The sequence below is a fragment of the Suricata suricatta genome, chromosome 5 (assembly GCF_006229205.1).
Source record: "Suricata suricatta isolate VVHF042 chromosome 5, meerkat_22Aug2017_6uvM2_HiC, whole genome shotgun sequence".
Classification (NCBI taxonomy): domain Eukaryota; kingdom Metazoa; phylum Chordata; class Mammalia; order Carnivora; family Herpestidae; genus Suricata; species Suricata suricatta.
This window is the reverse complement of record NC_043704.1, coordinates 69,825,970-69,833,882: the sequence shown is the minus strand read 5'-3', so window position 1 is coordinate 69,833,882 and position 7,913 is coordinate 69,825,970. Positions and strand designations below refer to the sequence as shown.

The window sequence follows — 7,913 nt, the reverse complement described above, 5'->3', positions numbered from 1 at the left end:
GACTAAAGTAACTAACAGCCACCTCTTTGGGGGAAGAGAGATGTTTTTTAAGTTTGCTTAATTAGGATCAAAGCCTGAGGTTCATTATTATCAAACTCTTGGGATGGATTACAGGTAACAACCAACAGATGGACGGATGGGAAGGGAGGAGGGGTGTCACGTATCCCCTTTTAACTGGCCGACTCCTCCCTCTCTTGAGAGGGCTTCCGGTTGCGGGCTCCCACCTGCTTCTGGGAAGGGCCGCCTGGGCAGCGGGCCGCTGCTGGGGGCTTTGTGGCCGCCCGAGAGGGCCCGTGGAGAAGAGGAGGAGGCTGGCAGCGCTCGGACGAAACTCAGGAGGAGGTAAGCGTGGGACCTGTGTGTCTGAGGCACCGAGGAATTCGGGGTGGCCTGTGTGGGGCCGGCTCTGAAAATGCAGACACAGCGTGGGGGCGGAGCCGGTCTGCTGCTTAGGCTTGTCTAGTAGTAACCGTTCCACCAGCCGTGGCTTTAGCGTGGCCGGGAATGAGACCTTCTGGTGCCTCTCATTCGGGCAACGGGCTAACTAACAACTTTGTTTCTCCCACCTGGCTTCTGGCCTCCGCCAGCTCGGGTCTCCCGAAGTCTTAGGACCTGGCTCCATTCAGGCCTTAGTCCCTCCAGGGAGGATGGGAAATGGAGGGGGGAGGAGAGATGGGAGGGATGGTGGTGCTGGCAGAGAGGGCCATGTCTGTAGAAGCCTCCTGTCCAGCTCCCAAGGCCCCTCCTGGTGAGGTCGCGTTTGTGGGAGGAACTCTGGGCTGGTCACTGCCCCTCCGCCTAACAGTGGCCTCTGAGATGGCTGGGTGATGTGTCCCAGTGAGAAGGTGTTCATATCCAGTTAATTTCTCATAAGAGTTCAATGCCAGGAAGTTCTGATGCTTCATTTTGTCATATGATGGGACCTGCAGGATCTGGCCTGTTTGGGTATCTTGATTGTTGGGAAGCTGGGAACTAAATGCAACAAAATAAAACCTACCTCTGGTTCTTGTTGAGATCCTTGACCGCTTCCCTGAACTGTCTGCCCTGCTGCCCCTTCCGCACCCCTTTCCTCCCTGTGTATACACTTCCGGATCCTTCTGACCATGCCCTGCTGTATTATTTCTTCACCTGAAGGACCTTACATCTTGATGCATAAAGGCAAGATCTAACCGTAAGCCCCAACCTTCTAGGATGGGAGGAAACTTAACTTTTTTGTTCTGTAAATACTCCTGACTCCTTGTCAGAATAATGCATTTAAAATATACAAATAGGTAACATCATAAAGTCTGGACCTACTTATGAGGGCAACTGGACCATTTGCCATCTTAGTTTGATCCCAGAAACACCCGGGGAGGCTCATCAATTAAAGCTTCATTGGTCTTACCTGCTTCAAATAGCAAATCCCTGAGGCTAACAGCAACCCCTTCTCATCTGACACTCACAGTAGGCCCGCGTGGTGTTCAGGGAAGGCATTTCTGCATTTTACCAAAGAGGACATTGAAGACAGTCATCCCCAGTGTGAGTGTTGGCAAAGGAGACCCCAGCTCAGGGACCCCTTCTCTGGTTTTCCACACTGTACCATCCCCTGGAAAACGTGTCACGGACTTCTTATCCTAGAGCTCACATATAAGTGAAATCATATGGTATTTGGGGTTTTTTGGTTGTTTTTTTTTTTTAATAACTTATTTCACTTGTCTGGTTCCGCCTCGGCCAGCAGGGCAGTAAATCCTTGCGGGTTCGTTCCTGAGGGAGGGAGAGACAAATAGGGCAGGAGGGAGATGCAGAGAGTGGAGACAACACATGATTTCTGATCAAGCCTCTTCTTTATTCAGAAAACACCGTATCTTATAAAGGTTTCGAGGGGGGAGAACAAGGCAGCTGACCTAGGTCGGTTGCTAGGAAACAGGGTTAAGGGATTAAGGCTGGAGTAAAAGAGGAACCAAACTAAGGTTTTTAGCACAGCACTGAAGGGCCGATACCACCCTGCCTGTAGGCGATTGATCTTTGTTCTTCTGGCTTCTCCTGACAGGGAGTGGTGCTCCCCTGCCTATTTTTGTAACTCCCCTCAGGGAGTGACATATCCGGCTAGCAAATGGCCAAGCAGCTAAATCTTTGCAGCTTCCCACATTCACTTAGCATGATACCCTCTAGATCCCTCCATTTTGTCACAAGTGGCAAGATCTCATTCTTTTTAACGGCTGAGGAATATCCCAGTGTGTGTGTGTGTGTGTGTGTGTGTGTGTGTGTGGGTGTACACAACATATCTTCTTTATTCATCTATGAAGGGACACTTGGGCTGCTTCCGTAACAGGGCTATTGTAAATAATGCTGCAGTAAACATAGGGATGCATAAATCTTTTAGATCGATTTCCAGATTTCCAGAAGTGGAATTACTGGATTGTATGATATTTCTTTTATTTATTTATTTATTTTTTTTTTGAGGAATCAACATTTAGTTTTCCATAGTGGCTACACTAGTTTGCATTCCCACCAACAGTGCACAAAGATTCACTTTTGTCCACGTTCTCACCAACATTTGTTATTTCTTGTCTTTTTGAAACTAGCCACTCTGACAGGGGTGGGGTGACACCTCATTGTGGTTTTGATTTGTATTTTCCTGATGTTTAGTGATGTTGAGCATCTTTTCATGTGTCTGTCAGCCATCTGTGTGTCTTCTTTGGAAAAATGTCTATTCAGGGCTTCTGCCCATTTTTTAATCAGGTGGGTTTTTTTTCTTGGTATTTAGTTGTATGAATTCTTAATATATTTTGGATACTAACCCCTTATCAGATATATCATTTGCAAATACTTTCTCTTTTTCAGTAGGTTGCCTTTTCATTTCGTTGATGTTTTCCTTCGCCATGCAGGAGGTTTTTTTGGTGTAGTCTCACTAGTTGATATTTACTTTTCTTTCCCTTGCCTGAGGAGACATCCATACATAAGTTGCTAAAGGTAGTGTCCAAGATATTACTGCCTATGTTTTCATTTAGAAGTTTTAGGATTTCATGTCTCATGTTTGGGATTTTAATCCTTTCTGAGTTTATTTTTGTGTGTGGTATAAGAGCCTGGTACACTTTCATTCTTTTGCATGGAGCTGTTTTCCCAACATCATTAATTGAAAAGACTCTTTTCCCCATCATATACTCCTGCCTCCTTTGTTGTAGATTAATTGATGATACAGGCATGGGTTTATTTCTGGGCTCTCTATCCTGTTCCACTGATCTATGTGTCTGCTTTTGTGGCAGAATCCTACCATTTTGATTACTACAACACTGTAGGGTATCTTGATGTCTGGGATTGTGAGACCTCCAGCTTTTTTCTTTCTCAAGATTGCTTTGGCTATTCGGGGTCTTTTGTAGTTTCACTCAAATTTCAGGATTTTGATAAAATTTGGTATTTTGATAGGAATTGCTTTGGGTGGTATGAACATAATGATATTAATTGTTCCAAACCATAAGCATATAATAGCTTTTCATTTGTGTCAAAATCTTTAATTTCTTTCGTCAGTGTCTTAGAGTTTTCAGAATACAAGCCTTTCACCCCTTAGATTTATTCCTAGGTATTTAATTTATTTTGATGTAATTGTAAATGGGATTTTTTCCCTTAATTTTTCTTCCTGCTACTTAATTATTGGTGTATACAAATGCAACAGATTTCTGTGTGTTAATTTTGTATCCTTCATCCTTACTGGATTCATTTATCAATTCTGATAGTCTTTTTTGTGCGGAGTCTTTAGGGTTTTCTACATGTAAGTATCATGTCATCTGCAAAGAGTGAGTTTTACTTTTTCTTACCATTTTGGATGCCTTTTATTTCTTGTCTGATTGCCGTGGCTAGGACTTTCTATACTTTGTTGAATAAAAGTGGTGAGAGTAGACATCCGTGTCTTGTTCCTGATCTTAGAAGAAAAGCCTTCCATTTTTCAACACTGAGTGTGATGTTAGCTCTACGTTTTGCATACATACAGCCTTTGTTATGTTGAAGTGTGTTCCTACTAAACCCACTTTGTTGAGAATTTTCTCATGAATGGATGTATTTTGTCAAATGGTTTTTCTGCATCTACTAAGATGATCATATGTTTTTTATCCTTCCTCTTGTTAATGTGATATATCATGTTGATAGATTTGTGAATATTGAGCCACTCTTGAAGCCTTGGACTAAATCCCACTTGATCATGGTGGATGTTCTATTTTAAATATTGTTTAATTATTTTGCTAATATTTTGTTGAGAATTTTGCATCTATTTTCATTTAAGATATTGGCCTATAGATGCTTTTTGGTTTTGTTTTGGATTAGGGTACTGTCTTTGTCTGGTTTTGGTATCTGTCTGGTGTTTTTTTTTCCATGTACTTTTAAATTTCCCTTTTGATTTCTTCCTTGACACAGTCATTGTTTAGTAGATTGTTATTTAGCCTCCATGTGTGTGTTTTTTCCAGATCTTTTCTCATAATGGATTTCTAGTTTCATACAGCTGTGGTCGGAAAAGATGCTTGACATGACCTAAACCTTCTTAAATTTGTTGAGACTTGCTTTGGTGCCAAACATACGATCTATTATCCTAGAGAATGCTCCGTGTGCACTTGAAAAGAATGTGTATTCTGTTCTTGGATGGAATGTTCTGTATATAGGGTAGGTTCATTTGGTCTAATGTATAAAACCATTGCTGCCTTGTTGATTTTGTCTAAATGTTCTATCCATTGATGTAAGTAGGGTGTTAAAGTCCCCTATTATTGTACTGATGTCAGTTTCTCCCTTTATGTCTGCTAATGTTTTTCATGTATTAAGTGCTCCTAAGTTGTATGCATAGATATTTACAATTGTTATATCCTCTTTTTGGATTAATCCCTTTATCATTATATAGTGTCCTTCTTTGTCTCTTGTTACAGTCTATTTAGATGAGATCAAGCACATTCAGGGCTATATGGCCGTAGACTCGTACAGTCTGTTTTTTTTTTTTAATGTTTTATTTATTTTTGATACAGAGAGAGACAGAGTATGGGGGAAGGGGCAGAGAGAGGAGGAGACACAGAACCGGAAGCAGGCTCCAGGCTCTGAGCTAGCTGTCCGCACAGAGCCCAACATGGGGCTCGAACCCTCGACCATGAGATCTGACCTGAGCTGAAGTCGGAGGCATAACCGACTGAGCCACCCAGGCGCCCCTTACAGTTTGTTTTAAAGTCTATTTTTTCTGATACAAGTATTGCTACCCTGCGCCCCCCACCTTCCATTTGCATATGTTTTTCTATCCCTTCACTTTCAGTCTGCCTGTGTCTTTAGGTCTGCAGTAAGTCTCTTGTAGGCAGCAAATAGATGGGCCTTATTATTATTGTTTTAATCCATTCAGTCATCCTTTGTCTTTTGATTGGAACATTTAGTCTATCGGCACACCTGGGTGACTCAGTCGGTTAAGCGTCTGACTTCGGCTCAGGTCATGATCTCACCGTTCGCGGGTTCGAGCCTGGAGCTAGCTCAGAGCCTGGAGCCTGTCTTCAGATCCTGTGATTCCTTCTCTCTCTGATCCTCCCCTGCTCACACTGTCTCTCTCTCTCTCTCTCTCTCTCTCTCTCAAAAATAAATAAAAAAAATTTAAAAAAAAGGAACATTTAGTCTATTTACACTTAATTATCGTTAAGTATATACTTATTGCTGTTTTGTTCATTTGTCTTCTGATTGTTTTTGTAGCTCTTCTCTGTTCCTTTTTTATCTCTTGTGGTTTGCTGATTTGTGTTGATTTTTGCTTGCATTTCTTTCTTTTTACTTTTGTGTGTCTATTATAGATTTTTTATTGTGGTTACCACTGGGTTCATGTACAACATCTTACAGTAGTCTTTATTCAGTGGACGGTCACTTAAGTTCTAACACATTATGAAAGCACCAAATTTCTTCTGCTCTCCCTCCATGTTCTATCTATGTCATCTTTTCCATTTTATTTTGTGGATCTCTTGGCTAATATTTGTGGGTATAATTGATTTTACTATTTTGATGTTTTAACCTCCATAGTAGCTTTATAAGTGATTAATCTCTTTACTGTAGTTTTGCTTTTACCTGTGAATTTCTTTCATAATTTTCCTTTACTTAGGACCTTTTCTTTCCACTTAAAGAATCTCCTTTAATGTTTCTTGTAAGCCTGGCTTAATGCTGATGAACTCTTTTAGCTTTTGCTTGTTTGGGAAACTCTTTACCTCTCCTTGTGATAAACTTGCTGGGTAGAGTATGGGTTACCGAGTTTGTTTGTTTTCCTTTCAGTACTTCGAACACATCCTGCCACTCCCTTCTGGCCTGCAAAGTTTCTGCTGAAAAGTCAGCTGATATCATTATGGGGGTTCCTCTGTATGTAACTCTTTTGCTGCTCTTGAAAATCTCTCTATATCACTATTTTTTTGCCATTTAAATTATTAATTATCTTGGAGTGGACTTCTTTGCATTAATTTTGGTGGGGGCTCTTTGTGCTTCCTTGATTTGTTCCCTTTCCCAGATTAGAGAAGTTTTCAGCTATTATTTCTTAAAATGAATTCTCTGTGCCCTTATCTCTCTCTTCTCTTTCTGGGATCCCTATAATGCAAATTTTATTACACTTGATGGTGTTGCTGAATTCCCTTGACTTATTCTAATTTTTTTTCATTACCTTTAGTTTTGCTGTTCAGACTGGCAGCTTTCCTTATACTGTTTTCTACATAGCTGAGCCATTTTTCTGCATTCTTTAATCTGCTACTGATTCCCTCTAGTATATTTTTAAATTTCAGTTATTGAATTCTTCAGCTCTGACTTGTTTTTTTATAAATATAATTTATTGTCAAATTGGCTTACTTACAACATTCAGTGCTCATCCCAACAAAGTGCCCTCCTCAATCCCCATCACCCATTTTCCCTTCTTTCTCACGCCCACGTCCACCCTCAATTTGTTCTCTTGTGTTTAAGAGTCTCTTGTGGTTTGCCTCCCTCCCTCTCTGTAACTACTTTCTCCCTCCCCTCCCCATGGTCTTCTGGTAAGTTTCTCAAGATCCACATATGAGTGAGAACATATGGTATCTGTCCTTCTCTGCCTGACTTATTTCACTCAGCATAGTACCTTCCAGTTCCATCCAGGTTGCTTCAAATGGCAGGATTTCATTCTTTCTCATTGCCATGTAGTATTCCATTGTATTTTTAACCACATCTTCTTTATCCATTCATCAAGTGATGGACATTTAGGTTTTTTCCATAATTAGGTTGTTGAAAGCACTGCTATAAACATTGGGGTACATGTGCCCCTATACATCAACACTTCTGTATCCCTTGGGTAAATTCCTAGTAGTGCTATTCCTGGGTCATAGGGTAATTCTATTTTTAACTTTTTGAGGAACCTCCACACTGTTTTCCAGAGTGGCTGCACCAGTTTGCATTCCCACCATCAGTACAAGTGGGTTCCTGTTTCTCCACATCCTCACCAGGATCTGTACTTTCCTGATTTGTTCCTTTAGCCTCTTTGACTGGCATGAGGTTGTATCTCAGTGTGGCTTTGATTTATTTGCATTTCCCTGATGATGAGTGACTTTGAGCATGTTTTCATGTGTCTGTTAGCTGGCCATCTGGATGTCTAAAGTGTTTGTTCATGTCTTCACATTTCTTCACTGGATTATTTGTTTTTCAGGTGTGGAGTTTTGTAAGTTCTTTATAGATTTTGGATACTAACCCTTTATACAATATGTCATTTGCAAATATGTTTTCCCATTTTTGTCAGTTGCCCATTGTTTTTCTTGATTGTTTCCTTTGCAGTGAAGAAGTTTTTATCTTGATTAGGTCCCAATAGTTCATTTTCGCTTTTAATTCCCTTGCCTTCGGAGATGTGTTGAGTAAGAAATTGGCATAGCTGAGGTCAAAGAGGTTATTGACTGGTTTCTCCTCTAGGGTATTGATGGTTTCCTGTCTCACGT

General features: G+C 40.9%; 1 long non-coding RNA gene across 1 annotated transcript in view; it reads left to right on the top strand.

Moving 5' to 3' along the window:
• The first annotated feature begins 275 nt into the window (after positions 1–275).
• LOC115291827 overlaps positions 276–7,913 on the top strand; it is a 33,034-nt gene continuing 25,396 nt past the window's right edge. Inside the window, exon 1 of the long non-coding RNA XR_003908690.1 lies at positions 276–342. This is a non-coding gene — a long non-coding RNA (uncharacterized LOC115291827). The remainder of the gene's footprint in view (positions 343–7,913) is intronic.